Source organism: Bidens hawaiensis, unplaced genomic scaffold (assembly GCF_021521415.1).
Source record: "Bidens hawaiensis isolate Kalapana, Puna unplaced genomic scaffold, B.hawaiensis_p1.1 tig00011151_1, whole genome shotgun sequence".
In the NCBI taxonomy this organism is placed as follows: Eukaryota; Viridiplantae; Streptophyta; class Magnoliopsida; order Asterales; family Asteraceae; genus Bidens; species Bidens hawaiensis.
Genome location: NW_027491863.1, coordinates 693,149 through 711,210, shown reverse-complemented (window position 1 = coordinate 711,210; position 18,062 = coordinate 693,149). Strand labels below are relative to the sequence as shown.

The window sequence follows — 18,062 nt, the reverse complement described above, 5'->3', positions numbered from 1 at the left end:
AGCCGAACCAACGCTCGTTTAAGGTTCTTCTGAAAATATATAAAAACAATTAATAAATAATAAACGAGCCAAGCTCGAGTCAAGCCCGAGCTTGAAAAATGACTCACAAGCCGAGCACGAGCTTTAGAAAAGAGCTCCAAACAAGCCGAGCTCGAGCCTCCTAATCAAGCTCAGGCTAGGCTTGGCTCGTTTACACCCCTATAATCACAATTCAAATGCTTCTGTTAGGCCAACATATAAATCCTTCTGGCCTAAACATATGGTTGCCTAAACACAAATATAAGGAAAATACAAATAGCCACCAGAAATATGAAGAAAATTTTAATTAAATCTAACATAAGTAGCTGAAAAACATGTTAAAACCGGCCATTTGTGACACGTAAAATAGTCACAAGACAGTTAGCACATTTTTTAAACACAAAAGCGTCGCTAAAACCATCACTCACTGTTTTCTTCTTCAAGAATTGGAAGAATCCCCAAAGCTGAAGATCCCAAATGCATTCCTCTAACAATGCCACCGTAATCTGTCTTAATCTTATAACAAAAAAGCAATACCGAGTCCCACAATGCTGTTCTTCCCTGCAATTAAAATAAAACAAAACTTTATTACAAAACCGGACGGCATCATAAACAATTTCAAAATTTATATATACATACCTCAAAAGAAAACTGTGGCTTCTTATCCCAATACAAGGCGAAAACAGGAGGGCTTTGTTTGCCAACTACCAGTAAACAAGCTCCGGGATGAAGCACAGACGGGACACCAGTAATTACACCCAAATACTTCTCGGGAAATCGTTCTTTGGGTGGAAGTAAACCTAGAAATAAAGGGTTTTTGCTCGACTGTACACCCGCATGACACGTGGGGTCCACGTGTAGCATCCACTTTGGGTGTTCCAAAAAAGCACAAAATAGATACAGCAAAAGATGTGAATCAGTTGGAACTTCAGTCCACTTCTTACTCGAGTTGTTTCCGTTTGTAATATATTCATAGTTATTAACACAAGTTCCTGCAGCAAGCTCTGCAAAATATCGGTTCACATGGGTATTCACAGCTTAATTTTCATGCACTCAAACTTGAACTTTAAATGATTTACTAAATTACCATATTATAAAAATAATAAAAAACAAACTAGGTGTTGTGAGAGAATTCTACTATTCGTAGAATAGTAAAGATTACAAACTTTAATGCATATTGTACAACTAAATAGTATCAAATAATTGGGTTTATTTTATTTCAATTCACACCTTATACTATAAACAATATTCGTCTTTACCCAATTTAACTTTTTAGTAATTTTAATCTCTCTAATAACTTGTGTTCGTTCACTTTTTTTTAAATTAAATGCGCAGTTGTCATTATTTTTTTTTTTTGTGAGTGTTCCGATAAAAACTACTAAAAGCAAAATATAATGCAGTTTTCTTAGCATCGTAAACTATACCGAGTGTTGTTACTATACCAATTCCGTGATGAACCGAACCAATACCAACTGAAAAACATAGGTATCAGCGTCAGTATTATCAGGACCGATATTGGTACTTGTATTTATAGTTTGCAACCGCTTATACCATATAAAAGATACAACTTTAACCCATTTAACTTTTATCTTTTTAGTAATTTTATTTTTCTCTTATAACTTGAATTTGTTAACTTTAAAAAGAAAAACTAAATAGGTAGTTGCGCTTATTTTTTCTCAAGGTTCCAATATAAATTTTATTAAAAAAAGGAGTTGTATTCAAAATATAGCATTGTTATGGATCATAAACTATACCGAGTGTAGCTAATGTCCTGGTACCGTGACAAACGCAACCGATACCAACCAAGCAACATAGATACGCGTGTCGCTATTATCTTGGCCAGTATTGGTATTCATTTTTATGGTTTTCAACTGATGTAAAACACATGTTAATATCCTTTACAACATAGATAGCGGTATCGATATTCATTTTTTTGGTTTTCTGTCGATGAGAACACTTCTATGGTTTCCGAGCGAGAACGTTTACTAGCTTAATATAGAAAAAGAAAAAAATACTAAGAAAAAGGCCTACCTCGGATTCTTTGTACTGTATAATCGGCCCGTATATGACTCTGGGGTATCAAGCCCTTAGCCCATTCACCTTTCATTAAAGCTAGAAGCTTTTGGTGTTCTGTAATGGCATCTATACACTCCTGTATGACAGGTATTGACGGGTTCTGAGCTGGCATCTGTTGAAGCCCACCTAGTGGAGGCCTTGCTACAAAAAAAAAACATCAAAGCTGACAAAACATCTATGGAACATATGAAAAATGAGTCAAAGGTACTTACAAATAGAAGCATCAAGAGTTTGCATAAGAGTCGTGCGTAACTGAAGAAGCAGTCCATCTTCATCAAGGGTATATGCAGACTGCCAATCATTTGTCCTCTCACTGGAAGTGGCAGTTGTTGTAGTTACAGCTGTCAGATCAGTTCCTATTTTGCTGATTGTGACAGATATACCAAGTTTAAAAGCAGTCTCCATAACCTATAAAATCAGAAATAAAAAGGTGCTAATAAATCAGTGGTAAAAATTAAGTGAAGTGTTTTTTATCAGTGCTAAATAATCATTTAACAAAACAGAAGAAACAAACAAACACTAACTAAACGAACGGGGTTTTCTTATTCGTGTTCATTTGTTAAGAGTTAAGATGCATGTTGTTTGTTGAAAATGTGTCTTCTTTGTTGTGCTAACAAAGTAACAAAATGACCTTGAATGATTAAATAACATATGCACATAATGTAAGCAATTTGGATGAATTAGTGTGCATGCATACAAGTAAGTTAAGCAGCTTTAACAGACAAGTAAAACTACATATATAACAAACTGCATCAAACCTTTATGTGACTGGTTTCAATTTTGAAAAGCAAAGGATTGAGCACAACTGAAGAAAACCACTGTCTGATAAGGTCACGCCACTGCTCGATTTGTGGATAAACACCGAGGCGGTCAAAGGCATCAGTTGACTCTTCCATGGACATGGGGGGGGGGGGGGGGGGGTAGATCACCTTCCCCTTTCTTTGGTGGAGTGCTAAACTTCTGAGAACCAGGAGACATACGAACAGGCCTTAATGGCGTACTTCTTGTCGTACCAGAAGTATTGGTACTCGGACTAGATATACCAAATCCGTTTACTGTAGGAGGTGGAGTCACCATTTTACCAGAAGAAGTTGAAAACTTCTCCTCAAAATCTGCTAAGAATGATTCAAGCTGTTGTTCGGTTGATATCTCTCATGTAGAAGAAGCCCGTTTACTTGACCAAGGAGTGGAAAGTTTTTGATCCGGGCCCGGTGGTGTCTTTATGTTTGATGAGGAGACAAGATAGACTGATGGAGAAACTGGTGGTTTTGATGGAGTGTTGAAAGAATGCATCTTGGTTCCACTGTTGGTAGTCAATTTCTCACTGTTTTTACGGGTCATGTGGCCCGAAGTGACAAATGGTTGGTGAAGGGGGACAAGTGGGCTTGAAGGTGATGTGCTGGTTTTAGGTTTAGGTGGCTCTTTTGATTCAGTCTGCTGCAACTTTGGTTTTGTTCCCAATAGCTCTCGTTGTCGGTTGGTTAGATTTGGTTGGTTATTGGAGGTAGATGCAAGTGTGGAAGCTTTTATTTTCCATAATGAGATTGCTTTGACAAGTGCAAATAATGATCCAATCCAAACCAGAGCCGTGACAGCCTGCACTACTTTCAAGAAAATATCTGTAGACAAACATAAAAAATTGAGTACATAACGGCATACATCAACTCAATAATTAACAATTTAAGACCAGAAGCTGAGTAACAAGCAACGTCTTGAGTAACATATCTGAGTTTGGAGCTGTCAATGATATCGTTTTCCCTAAAATAGTATACAATAATAGAATGTATTAGTTTTGGATGCAAGAAGCTTATGTAATCAATCTTGCTTATTCATGTTATGAATAATCAGCCCCAGGCCCAAGCCCAACCCAGTACCGAGATAACCACTAGAAGAAGTAGCATGTCCATTCAATCACCCAGAAAATGGAATGATTAAACGGCACATTCTAAGGCAGCCAAACTGAATTGAGGCATCAAAAGCATGGTGAATATTGAATATAAGGAGGACTGGGAATAGTTTGTTGAGCATTTTGTTATAGTTGTTATCTTCTCTCTCTCACCTACACTCTGTAATTTCTACTTCTCATCACTTGTAGCTCTAATTTTGATCTAATAAACTTCCCCTGCTTCCCAATTCTGCTATATCAATTATCATATACCTTTCAATTCGGGCACTATGATTTTGGATACTACAGTTTCTATCATAATGTACTTGTGTAACTTTTGTTAGGTTACATATGAATCTACTATCAAATTTGACGATCAGGTTATTTCTCATAACAGGTATGAACATTTAAATAGGTATTTGTTTCAGTCAAATACAACTCGATTTATTATATAAATTACAATATGCTCAAACCAAAGTATACTGACAAGCAATACCATAAACTACCAATCAAGCAATAAACAGAAATGTGTATACTGATTACAAAATGTATTAATGCTGGATGCAAGAAACTTATGTAAAATAGAAAAAGTATCAATCTAGGTTATTCATGTGGTATCTTTTTATATCTTAAGGCTTCTATCTCAATATACTTTTGTTAGATAACATATTAATCAACTATTCTGATAACATTGCATGATAATATGGATACAAATTTGACAATGACATGTATGAGCATCTAAACAGCCATTTGTTTCAGCTAAATTCACCAGGAATTAACTTCTAAATTACAATTCACGCATCTCACAACAAAGTACAGCAGCGAGTACTACCAGAAACTACTAATCAATCAATAAGCAGAAACGTAACTGAAACAGTGAAGTGTAGTGCATGAAACAAAATGTATTAATGCAGGATTAAATCCTACGGCTTCTATCGTAAATTCTTAATACACTTTTGTTAGGTTACATATTAATCAACTATGCTGATAACATTGCATGAGAATTCGGATACAAATTCGACAATAACAGGTATGAATACGAGAACATCTAAACAGCCATTAGTTTCAGTTAAATTCGCCTCCAAATAACTTCTAAGCTACAATTTGTAACTGAAACAATGAGGTATAGTGCCTGAAACAAAATGTATTAACGCAGGATTAAATCCTTGGTTTTCTATCTTAAACTCCTAATACACTTTTGTTAGGTTAATATTAATCAAATATGCTGATAACAATGCATAAGAATTCCGATACAAATTCGACAGTAAAAGTATTATAAAACATCTAAACAGTCATTTGTTTCAGTTAAATTCACATGGATTCAACTTCTAAACAACAATTTGTAACTGTAACAATGAGGTACACATATTAACTCTTAATGTGCTTCTGTTATGTTACATATTAATATTAATAATCTACTATACTGATATCCTGATAACATTGCATGAGCTACTGCTACCTATGAGAATTTGAATAATAATTTGACAATAATAGGTACGAACATTTGAACAGCCAAATTCACCTGTAATTAGCTTCTATATTACAATTCACGCATAAAGCAATAGCAACGAGTGTGTGCGAACAGCAACACCTGAGAACGAAGGAAGCTAGAGAAAGAGCAGAAGCAGACGACAGAGAGAGAATGAAGAAGAACGTGTACTTGGACGGACGGAGGCTGTTGGTAGTTAAGGCATCTGAGAGAGCTGGATTCTGATACACGGCGAACTTTGTAACCGGACTAGCTGACTCCTTTCGTCCGCCTGCTTCCAATGGTGGAACGATTGGTTGTGATTTGGTGAGTTAGGGTTTGTACTGGTCCGCCATTGATAAACCTTCTCGAGAGAGTTTTAAATTTTCAACACTTTCACGTCTTTCGAACGCGGGATCCGTTTCGGATGTCGACTAACGAGTCGCGAGTACTCGGCCAAAGCCCCCAAGGCGGAAAGTACTCGGGGATTACTTGAAGTTTATGCGTAATTTTTGCAACTGTTACTTAAATCGCATAAATGTGTTGCTTTCACAGCCATTCATGAAATGTGAAGTTGGGTTGTCATTGTTACCGATTAATGACTTTGAAGTTTTATAGTTAGATAAGACGGATGAATGATTTTGTCGTTGGAAGTTTTGACTAGATTGGATTAATCTTAAGCGTCTTAGTGGTTAAGTGATTTGGTTTACCGCCCTGGTAAGTCAAGGAGTGATTTAAGATTCGATTATAAACTCATAAACTATAATAAATAAAACAATGTTTAAACCACACAAATAATGCAGAAGTTACGGTTAACTTTATTTAGGATTTAGGATATAAACATAAAAATCAAACAATAAAGAAAATATGGTAAAAAAAAATAATAAAAGGTTTTTGTAAAGTGAAAAGGAAAAAGGAAAAAAGAAATGAGTCATAGAGCATAGAGAACTAGAAAAGTGTTTAGTAACAAACCTATTAAAAGTATAGAGAATTTAATATGAAGTGGCAGCAGCATAAACAGTAGACGTAGCAAGGATTAGAGACAGACAGTGACAATGATTGGGTGAATCCCGACACATGGAGGCATGCAACGATGTATTGAGGTTTATAGATAGTTATTATTTTTATGTATGCTAAACTTTATTTAACTAGAAAGTCTTAGTTATGGATGAAATGATCTTAGTTTTGTAAATGCAAGTAATGAAGAAACGTTATTAAATTTCACATATTAACTTTCATGAAATAATTTTTATAGATAAAAGAATTTATCATTACTTTTATAAATATGTCAAAATTCATAAAAATTTTAAATTTCTTATACCTAGACAGAAAAAATGTATACATTTTCTATGAGAATAAGATTTGGTATGTTCCTTGGGGACATTTACCCTTTTCTTCCTCCACCTATCAAGGGATTGGTTCCATGTATTTATAACCAAGGCTAACAATATCGAACTTCCAAATCATAAAAAATGGGGATCAAATGAAAGTTCTCTTCCTTTATCCTTTCTTCTCGATTATTGTATCAATCGATTCACAACTCATTTGAAACTTTGGAAGTCGGAACCCTTTCTATCGATCTTCCAAATAAATTATTAAGGTATCCTAGTGGCAAAAAAACGTCATTTTTCCATGTTACGTCAACATCATGTAGACACGGGGGGCTTTTCCAAAATTTATCCAAACCCTTATAATGATTAGATGATTATGAATTACATAAATAAAATAACTAGTTAAAAGAAGTGAGACGATGTGATTAACGGAGGTTGGTTGAACTAATGACGGGACCCCTTTTTGTGTTCCTACGTAAAAGTGTTATAGGACGAAAAGTCTACAACCCTCCATCCATTATGATGTGGGGGGCGGTTTTATTGGTTTTGGAGCTTCAAGGAAGCCACATTACGAATGTCCGTATTTGACTAGTGTAAATTGTAAAACAACCATACATACATATATATATATATGGTTTATCATGTCACTCCGATAACATTTCCATCAATGTTTTAAAACCGTGAAAGGGATATTCAAGGATCATGGTACAATTAATCAGAAAACTTGACATTTTTACATGTATAAATATATTTTACAAGTTGGTATTGGTTTGTCACATTACGCAACTATAGTACTGTTTTTGAATTTATTGCAAATGACTATTTCACTTTTCTAAAACTTGCTATTTTCGTACTTTTTTTCTAACCTCGTTTATTTTTGTCCGTTAAGTCAGGGGTAATTTGATAACTTTGCTATTTTATTTATTTTTTTCTTTTTATATTAAATGATTTCACCTTTTATGCTTTCATAACCCTAAGGGGGTGTTTGGCCTAGCTTATATTTTTGTGCTTATGCTTATATCTTTTTGAAGCTTATAGCTTATTTTCTATTATTTGATAAGCTCTTCTTAAGTGTTTGGATTAGCTTATATTCTACAAGTTGATTATACATCTTAATAAGTTGTTAAATCCATCATTCTTTAATTTGTTTTAGTTATAAGTTGCTTCAATATTACTAATCCATCACCATTTGAAGACAAATGAGTAATTTACCCCCTTAAACAAATAAGCTTATAAGCATAAACTAAAAAAGTTAAACCAAACACCAAGTTAAGCTTATTTTATAAAATAAAAAAAGCTAAAAAAGCTAGGCCAAACACCCCCTAAATACCCAAATCCTAACACCTGCCCATCAATCGATGATCGATTCTTCAAACTCCCCGCTTCATTGATCGTCAAATCTTCAAGCAATGGAGCAATTTGATTCACAATATGGCTGAATTGTGGTTTGTCCGACATGAATCAATGGCCCTTGTTCAGCCATATTGTGAAACAGATTGCTAGATTGCTCAAATAAGTTAAAAAAGTTTTAGGTAGTGCAGTTGTGTATTGATGGCCACCACCACCATTCCAGATTTATCGTTTTCCGGGTGGTTGCTGGTATTTTCTTCCTTGTGGGGGAAGACGATAACCTGGAGCATCAATTAGGGGCAATCGATTTCACACCACTACCATATTAGTGGGCCATCGACCACACATGTAACACCCCAACCCGGAGCAAGCTGACGTGTCACTATTACAGATATCATAGACCAAACAAAAACCATTTAAATGAAATGAAAAGAATCCCATGACAACCAAAAGAGTTAAAAACACTGAAAGAAATTCTAAGTCAAATTTATTAAATGCTTAAATAAAAGAAAATTAAATCAAGTCCTTATTCTTGAGCTTCATTTTACTCTCATCACTGATCTCCCCGATTTCCCGAATTACCTGTTAGCAAATAAGACAGACACAAACAAGAAAATACGGCTGAGCCAAAAATTGCCCAGTAACGGAGAGAACAATAGTACAGGTAAAGGCATACATAAGACAAAACACATACTGAAATAAAACTGAAACTATTGCGGATATAAAACCACGTTTTAGACCGAACTATAATTAGATGCGAAACATAATCCGATACACGATCGGGACGTAATCTGAATATACTCAAATTTAACCAAATGCGTATACACATATCAAAACGGACCAGAAATATAGCGAAACAAAATATAATTACTAAAATACACGACGATGATGTTAAAATAAATAGGTCGTGTAATACGGAAGCACCCAGAGCCTAAACAGAGGGGTACACAGCTAGCTAGTCCATGCACCAAGGAGACGGTGTGGGTGGCGTGCACACATTGTTCCATCTCAAACAGAAGTCAGGAGTCAGGAGTCGGAGCTAAGATCGATCTATACGCCTCTAAGTGGCCAAGGTACTACATGAGTACTTTCAGAGACGCCGTGAACTTTGATTACGCACTGTCACGATAAGTGCCATGTCGTTGACGCCCCAACGACAAGTCAGAAATGCTCGGGTAACAGAGTACTGAACTAAAGTCGTATAACTAAAAGATATTTAAACAGGAACATGCAATAATGAATTCAAAATATATATAACCTATTGCATGCTATAAAATTAATATAACCATATCATACGAATAAACCGAACTAGATAACAAAAATCCGCACTACGAAGTGACGGACATCGAATATAAAATGGACTAGAACCAATACTATGAGTGAAGAAAAACAGAATCCGTACCTTAGTCAACAAGCAAAGCACGGGCAATAGAATCTAAGTGTGCGCACGTCGTACAATAACCTATCGATTGATTACAATTTGAAAATAGATGTATTAACATAACTACTATAGCGGATTCGTTGATTCTCCGGGGACGGACACCTTTAAAATTCATGATTCATATTGAAATAATGTATGGTGATATTTGTTTTTAGTAATTACTCCAACACCTTTACGCTTTCAAAATATAGCTAGTTATAAAATTTATAAACTTAAAATCTCTATCTCTACTCAACTATAAAAGAATAATGTGAAATAACTAATATGAACTTGAATTGTTCATTTATTTATCAAAACTTTTATTTTATTTTTTTTTAAATTATTTTATTAAAATGTCCAAAAATTATAAATGATGGTGATAAGAGTCTTAGTAACTTTTGCCAATCATAAAGCATCTTCTGTTGCATGGGTTCAAAAAGCATCTTGAACACAACATGCATACTACTACAATAGTATATATAACTTTTCTTTTAACAGCCCACGAAATAAAACAGTTAACATAAGGTTCTTGATTTCCTTTCCCTTATATTATCCATGCATGAGAAAAAAATTTCAAATATAGTTTATATTAAAATGTAATCCGTCGTCAGAACAAATCAACAATCATAGACGCCGTATTCGAACAACTTAATCGGGCATGCGAACTAAAAAGAGAGGAAGTCGAAGTTTACCTCTCTGGTAGAACAAAGTTGCGATGCACGGAAACGAGGCGGTTCTTCAAACTTTACAAATCAAAGGCGGAAACTCAAACAGTAGGGGTTCACACGGATTTGAATAGGAAAGAAACCGGAGGTTGAGATGCGATAACAGTTACTACGCGCGGCGGTGGTGACGTACGTTGTCCGAGTTTTGAAACTGAGTATAGTAAGAACTTACATCAAAACTAAGATGTATAACCCAGTTAAAATAAAATATGGTTTGATTATTTACCTAATATGGCGAAACAGGAACAACTCGGATTGCTAAGTGGTTGGTTCGTGACGGTTCGTCGGCAAAGGAGTCGCCAGCGGCCACTTATAGCAGAAGTAGAGTCGGGACACACAGAGAGGTAGGCGAGAAGAGTGAATAGGTAGTATGGTTGTGAGGAGTTCGCTTAGGTACATGGGATTTTAATAACGAGAATGGGTACGGAAGCTTCGGAGTTTTCCAAAAAAAATGGCAAAGTTAAAGTTAGAAGATAACGAGCTGAGGTTTTGGAAATTCAAAAATATATGTGTGATAATATTAAATTGATTTTTAAACGTTCTGTCTTATCTTTTATGAGTTTGTTCCGTTATTATTATTATTATTATCTTATATATTATACATATATATATTTATTCATTTGTTATCTAATACAAAAGTTTGGGTTATTATAATACATATAGGGAAGGAGGCCCGGCCGGAAAATCGCAACGGACATCGATTTCCTCTCTCTCTCTTGCCGGAAAAGTGTTCACTCAGATCTGTTCTATATAGCGGCGTTGTTTGGGCCGGTGTTTCTCGTCGTCTCTGGCGATTCATTTGGAAGTGTATAATCTTGATTTAAGCTTATTAACATAATATATTTTAGGATTGCAAAATTAAACTACATGTTGATGTGGTTTGGTGATGAGAACGATGACAGTGGTGGGTGCTTATGAATGTGTGAAGGGGAAGTCATTAAATAGAAAAGAAAAAAATAAGATCAAATGGCAAAACAGATCATATTCTGTGTTTCCAAAATGTAGCACGTTACGTCCTTTTCCACTAACCCAGTTAATTTTTTTCGTTAAATCTTATCATGTGCAAGGCAGATGAGGGTATGTTTATAAATTTATAAATAAAAAACTCTTAATTATTGCTCTCTCTCTCTCTCTGAACCTTATTATTTCGCCACTGCTTTGTGGCCATCACCACCGTGTTCCCACCACCACTGCAACCTAAAACCACGGAAATCGAATTCATCTCCGGCTGCAAACACAACCAACAACCACCGCAGATGCAGATGGTAGTGAGACCATCGTCCGATTAGGATTCCATATCAAATGCCCCAATTTTCACCGGTAAAACCAAATCGGGAACCCAGTGTTTCGCCGGAAAACTTAAATAAGAAAAACGAACCCGATACAACCGCCGCTGCCTACACCCCCTCCTGAACAACACGAAACCGATGCCACCACCAGAACACAACGGAACCAACACCGGAAATCATGGTCCAGAATTAGGGTTTTAATTGTGGTGGATTTTGTTTTGTTCTGAATATAGATCTAGGGTTTTGGTTGTCGTGGTGTTTGATTTTCGGAGATTAATTGAGCCGGCATCAGGTATTTAATGTTAACAAAAGAGAATTTATAATATGGCAACAACACATGAGGAAAAGTAGGTGATGATCTCGAATTTGTGTTGTGAAATTGATTTTGGATGAAGATGGGTTGGTGGTAACGATGGATAATTGTAGATCTGTAGCAGGGAGAGAGATAGTTTATATATTTTTTAAATAAATTGTGAAATGACTGATATACCCTCATGTGCCTTGTACATGATAAGATTTAACGAAAAAAATTAACTGAGTTCATGGAAAAGGACGTAACGTGCTACATTTTGGAAACATAGAATATGATTTCAGTCATTAAGTTTTCTAAAGGACGACTATTGAAAAACCATAAAAACATAAAGGACCTGTTTTGCCATTTTATCAAAAAATAAATAGAATAACTAAGTTACCAAATTACCCTCGGATTTAACGAACAAAATAGACGAGGTTAGAAAAAAGTACTGTTGTAGCAAGTTTTAGAAAAGTGTAGTAGCCAGTTACAATAAATTCAAAAACGGTACTAAAATTGCGTAATGTGACAAACCACATGTACCAAAATGACACTTAACTCGTCCATGAATTATATAAGAACAAATGTTATTTCATGTTTTATATTGACATTTGATAAACATGTTTATTTGATAAACATGTTTACGTCAAATGACCTAAGAAGATATTGAAACAATTTGTATTAGTCAATTTATACTTATGAGTTAAATATCTAAACTTTTCTTCATCTATAAGAAACACCTTTTGTATGCTTCAAGGGTTACATCCCACTTTCTAAAGGCTTACGTGACTCGTACAAACTTAGCAGCGGTTTCTAAATTTTATTAAAAGGACAAACAGATTTGTTGCTTACAACGGAAATTACAATGTGTACAAATTTATTATTGTACAAAAGTTTATAATCTATATTATATTATATAATCTATATTATATTATATATTATATATAAAGGAAGAGTGATGGGTATCCATGGTAATTTCACAATTAGAGTTCAAGGACAAAAATGTTATTTCATAATAGGGCAAGAAAAGTAATTTGTCAATGTATCCATCAACTTTTAAAGCTCTTAGTATGTAAGGCCCCGAACCCGGTAGCCTTACTTTAGCGTCGGATTTAATCATAAACACAGTTCTTACAAATCAGAGTTCATTAAAACTTTCGCGGAAACGTTTACTTGAAGCATTCGTTACAAAACATTCAATCTCTTCTTTGATATTATAGAACAAATCATTATATTTAAAACATCTTTTCTTCCATCTTAAGATGCCAGCCGTTCAATCCATGCCATGTGCCATCCTCATGCTAGTCCTTTGGTCTGATCATCTGCGTGCATACTAAAAGTCAGCTACGCTGAGTGAGTTCTAGTTAATCGGACGCCATACAATACATACACATACATACATATCCGAAGATACATATCCATACTTAACTAGTTACCCTTCTGTTCTACATACATACTTACTACCATACATACATATCTACAATCCCTAACCTCAGTCCACCGAGAGTACGTTCATAGTCCGCCGTCTATACCTGTACTCAAGGTCGTGAACACGTAAAAGGTCCGCAGTCCTTACCTATGTTCACCATTCATGGCACGTGCAAGGTCCGCAGTCCTTCCCTATACCATCCTACATCCACAACACGTACAAGGTCCACAGTCCTTCCCTATGTTGCAACCTAATTCATAGCACGTACGAGGTCCGCAATCCTCCCCTATGCTACAAATACAGCACGTATAAGGTCCACAGTCCTTTCCTATGCTGATGCCTATCTATAACACGTATAAGGTCCGCAGTCCTTAACTACGTTGTCGCCTATTATCTGTAACACGTATAAGGCCCACCGTCCCTATCTACGTTTACATCTATCATCTACGTTACGTATAAGGCCCGCAGTCCTTAACTACGCCACCACCAGCCGAGTCTATGTCCGACAGAAGCTAGAGGGATTTGTCATCCTAACTTACTATGTCGAACGTAGAACTCACATACCATTCGTGTACCTGTATACACATACTTCACATATACAATAATTACATTATAGCATAAGAACACTCTAGGTGTTCTTTACATCATTCATTTAACAACCATACCCCTTGTCGATACGTGCAATATCCGAAGATCGTTCACGCCCCGACAAGTATTCATTTGTAATGTTCATACATCTTCGATATATAATATTCGTACCTCTATTCTTAACCTGACAGTACGCGCAATATCCGAAGATCGTTCGCGTACCGACAATCAATCATTCATATCCATCACATATATCACATATGACATACACTTATCACTTAGAATAAATGTATTAACAACACATCGAGTATGCACACAGCCTCGAAAACATAACAAGGAATGGGGCTAGAAACTCACCTGAACTCTGCTCCTTCCTCCGATAGTTGTAAATCCTTTCTTTAACTGAGCTCGGCTGACTGTATAAGTTACACGTATCAATACTCGCCTGATTTAATCTGGCGGCCTAGTATTAGCTTACTTTTACTTATCGTTTTTAATCTATTTTCTAATCGAACTTGGCTTTAGGCGAAGTTAAACCTTAGGCGAACTTAGCTTTAGGCGAAGTTGTCATCAGGCGAACTTAGCTTTAGGCGAAGTTGTCATCAGGCGAACTTAGCTTTAGGCGAAGTTGTCATCAGGCGAACTTAGCTTTAGGCGAAGTTAAACCTTAGGCGAACTTAGCTTTAAGCGAAGTTGTCATCAGGCGAACTTAGCTTTAGGCGAAGTTAAACCTTAGGCGAACTTAGCTTTAAGCGAAGTTGTCATCAGGCGAACTTAGCTTTACAGGCGAAGTTCATCAGGCGAACTTAGCTTGCAGGCGAAGTTGTCGGCTGCAGCTACTGTTCGCTCTTAAATCCTTCGTTTCTTAACCAAATAACTCGATTTAGGTATCCACGGAATCGTCTGACCAGCGCCTACAAACCCCAACCATCAAATCGACCTAACATCGATGTTTAAAGGGTGCGATTTAGGCATATAGGTTACGGGTTCTTTTTATCAATCGATTAACCCATCAAATCATAACCATTTTCAGTAAGTTTAGCTGTGTTGGATTCGTTTTTACCATACAAACACAGATCTATCATTTCTATACTAATCCAAACCTAAACGAACAAGTTCTCGATATAAACGTACCGTAAACGAGTCGAACTACGAACACGAGCTGTTCTTGATGTTGCTTTGGTTCGTCACGACGATTTAGCACCAACAAGCTCGGGTCCTCGCCTTTGGATCTTGGTTCGGGTCGTGTGTGTTTTGGGTGTGTGCTAGAGAATAAGATGGAAATGAAATGAGGGTTTAGGGTTTTAGGTTGGTTTAGGGGATATTTATATCCCTTAAAGCCCATGGACCTAAGGCCCATTCTCATTTAACCCATCTTAATTAATCTAAGTCCATGATCCGTTCTTTACTCGACATTAATTAATAACGCGAAATCACTACGTAACTTTCTTTACTTAACATTATAAATTTTAGGATGTTACATAGTACAACATCATGAAACTTCAATTTTTGAGACATTACTCTTCAATCCTTTAGAAAACAAGAAGTTATGGTTTACATGTGTTATATTATTATTATTATTATTATCATTATTGTCATTATGTTTCTATTAACCTTGTTAGCCTATATATAGTGCATTCTTGTGCTTCTATTACATAAACATACAAACATACCAATGAATAACAACCTCATATCCTCTATACACTATTTCTCAAGGTTAGAAGGATGTAATAAGGAAAACTTGAGGCGATTTGGGCTAAGGAAAAACATGATAGTGTAAAGTTCGGACTAAACTAAGCACACTTTTGGTAGTGTTAGAAATTTGTAAAAACACTTTTGGTAGTGTTGGAAATTTGTAGAGTTCGTTGGTGGTCCTTTTACTCTAGCATCATATTGCGTTGAAGGCGGATCATCAAAGCACTTTTCCAAAATTAAGAGGCTTGCTTTCTCACAGCCTAAGGTGATTAATTTATTACATTATATTATTATAATTCAAAATTTCATATTTCATAAGTTAAATGTTAGTGACTGAGTCAGTTCACTATTGCAGGTCCTACACGCACTGCTTGAAAAATTCACAACCTCAATGGCTACATACATTCAATACCAAGCCGACACTGGTGCACAAGCAGTTCAAATCTTTGCCTCATGGGCCACCGAGCTGAGCCCGACTGACTTTGAAGAATTCAGTTTGCCTTACTTGAAACGAATCGTGGACACGGTTAAACAAACTCACCCGGATCTTCCTTTAATTCTTTATGCAAGTGGGTCAGGTGGGTTGTTGGAACGGCTACCTTTGACCGGGGTGGATGTGGTTAGTTTGGACTGGACCGTGGATATGGCTGAAGGCTAGAAACGGTTAGGTTCTGATATAGCGGTTCAAGGGAACATAGACCCGGGTGTGTTGTTCGGGTCAAAAGATTTCATCACCAATAGGATACATGATACTGTGAAGAAAGAAGGGAGTAAACATATATTGAATCTTGGTCATGGGATTGTTGTAGGCACACCAGAAGAAAATGTTGCTCATTTTTTTGAGGTTGCTAAAAGTCTTAGGAACTAACATGAGTGTTTTTTGTAGACAAGGCTTTAAATTATTTGTTACATGTTAGTATTGTTGCATTGCACTTTAGTTTAATATGTCACATGTTGTTCATTCTTTCCGTCTTACATTAACTATTTATGATTTGGGCCAATATATTTAAGTAACTTTGGGAATTGGCTTGGTTTTTCATTACATTTACTTTTGGTATGTGATCATTATGACTTCACAGCAAAAAAAAGTTCTTAAAGAAACATTAGTGACCATGTTACCAATATTGAGATTAATGAAACAATAAAACAAAGTTGATAAAATTACCATAAAAAAACTGTTTAAACAAACAACTAACATGAGTTTGAAAATAACTATTATGTTTGTGAAAATTTAATAAAAATATTTTGGAAAGTAAAAATTAGGGATTTCATATGAAAAGACCTTTCACGAACTCATTCGCCGGGTTATTAATATTATTATATATAGCCTTGCCGAACAAAGGTCTATGGTTTAAATATGTTATTACTTATGTTTCTATTAACTTTGTTAGCTTATATATACTAGCTTGTTTGCTATTTAACCAAAGTTGGTAACCTATATATTATCCCAACAACCATATAGACACGAAAATGAAATACGTACCGCCAAAAATTTCAACGTGTGCAAGTGCACAACCCTGTCGGCGTCATCGGCTGTCAACAATAAGGTGGGAGGATATTGACGAGAGCGATCATTAGATTGCTCTCATGGTCTCCTAACATTATGAACTGGTGAGTACCTAATTAAACAATAACAATTACAAACCTCCAAAATTTTAAGTTGTATTAAATATATATTATTCATAAATTGCAAAAGGATTGATGATTTACATTGCTCACTTGATTAACCATCAAAACTCTTCCTCCTTTAGCTATATAAACATAGCATTAATGGCTTCGCCTTACTTACCGCCGACGAGGCGTCTCAACTTACCGGTAAATCACCACCACCAACCACTTTGTACCTCATGTGAAGTAGTACCCAATTTGTCGTCACTTGCAAGTTGGCAGTTTTATATCATAGTAAATTACAAAAGATATAAAGAAAGATATATAGATTTGCTTTATTTATAAGTTTACCATGTCTCTTTCTTATGAAACAAAAAAATTACCATTTTCGTATGACCTATTTAACCCACATAACCCGTCGTGTTCATGTTGATCTGTTTGTCCCAATTAGTTCAACATGACAAACCGCTTATGACCCATTTAACCTGTTTGTTTACAACTCACCAACTAGATTCACATGTTTACAACTTGGTTATTGCCTGCCAACTCGTCAACGTTGTTTCCACGTTTAAATAATTTAATTAAAGGGGTAATGTTTAGGTTACATGGTTTTTGGTGAAGCTTCATATATTAATAGCCACCCTTTAACTTTTCTTCACAAACTTAGTTGGCTTGTGATTATTCTTAATGAAAAAGATATGCCTGATATCTATATCCCTCTAAGGAATGCACATTGGAGTTGTAATCTGCACAAAATAAAATCATTTTTTTATTCATATATTTTGTTGAAGGCTTCATTCATAGAAAATAATTATGATTGTAAGCTGAAAAATTAGAATATAATTTTCTTATCTCCTTTTTTTCCTTTCACGCGACTTAAGCCTACAT

General features: G+C 35.6%; 2 pseudogenes across 2 annotated transcripts; one reads left to right on the top strand and one right to left on the bottom strand.

Annotated features, from left to right (window-relative positions):
• Positions 1-438: 438 nt before the first annotated feature.
• On the bottom strand, positions 439-5,773 carry LOC143537240 (uncharacterized; annotated as a pseudogene). Its single transcript, XR_013136012.1, has 7 exons — positions 5,571-5,773; positions 3,797-3,852; positions 2,853-3,713; positions 2,307-2,502; positions 2,050-2,235; positions 658-1,022; positions 439-579 (listed from the first exon to the last, which is right to left on the bottom strand). The product of XR_013136012.1 is annotated as an uncharacterized LOC143537240 (transcript).
• A 4,731-nt stretch (positions 5,774-10,504) lies between these two features.
• On the top strand, positions 10,505-16,493 carry LOC143537238 (uroporphyrinogen decarboxylase-like; annotated as a pseudogene). Its single transcript, XR_013136011.1, has 4 exons — positions 10,505-10,617; positions 11,122-11,177; positions 15,731-15,831; positions 15,922-16,493. The product of XR_013136011.1 is annotated as a uroporphyrinogen decarboxylase-like (transcript).
• The last annotated feature ends 1,569 nt before the right edge of the window (positions 16,494-18,062 follow it).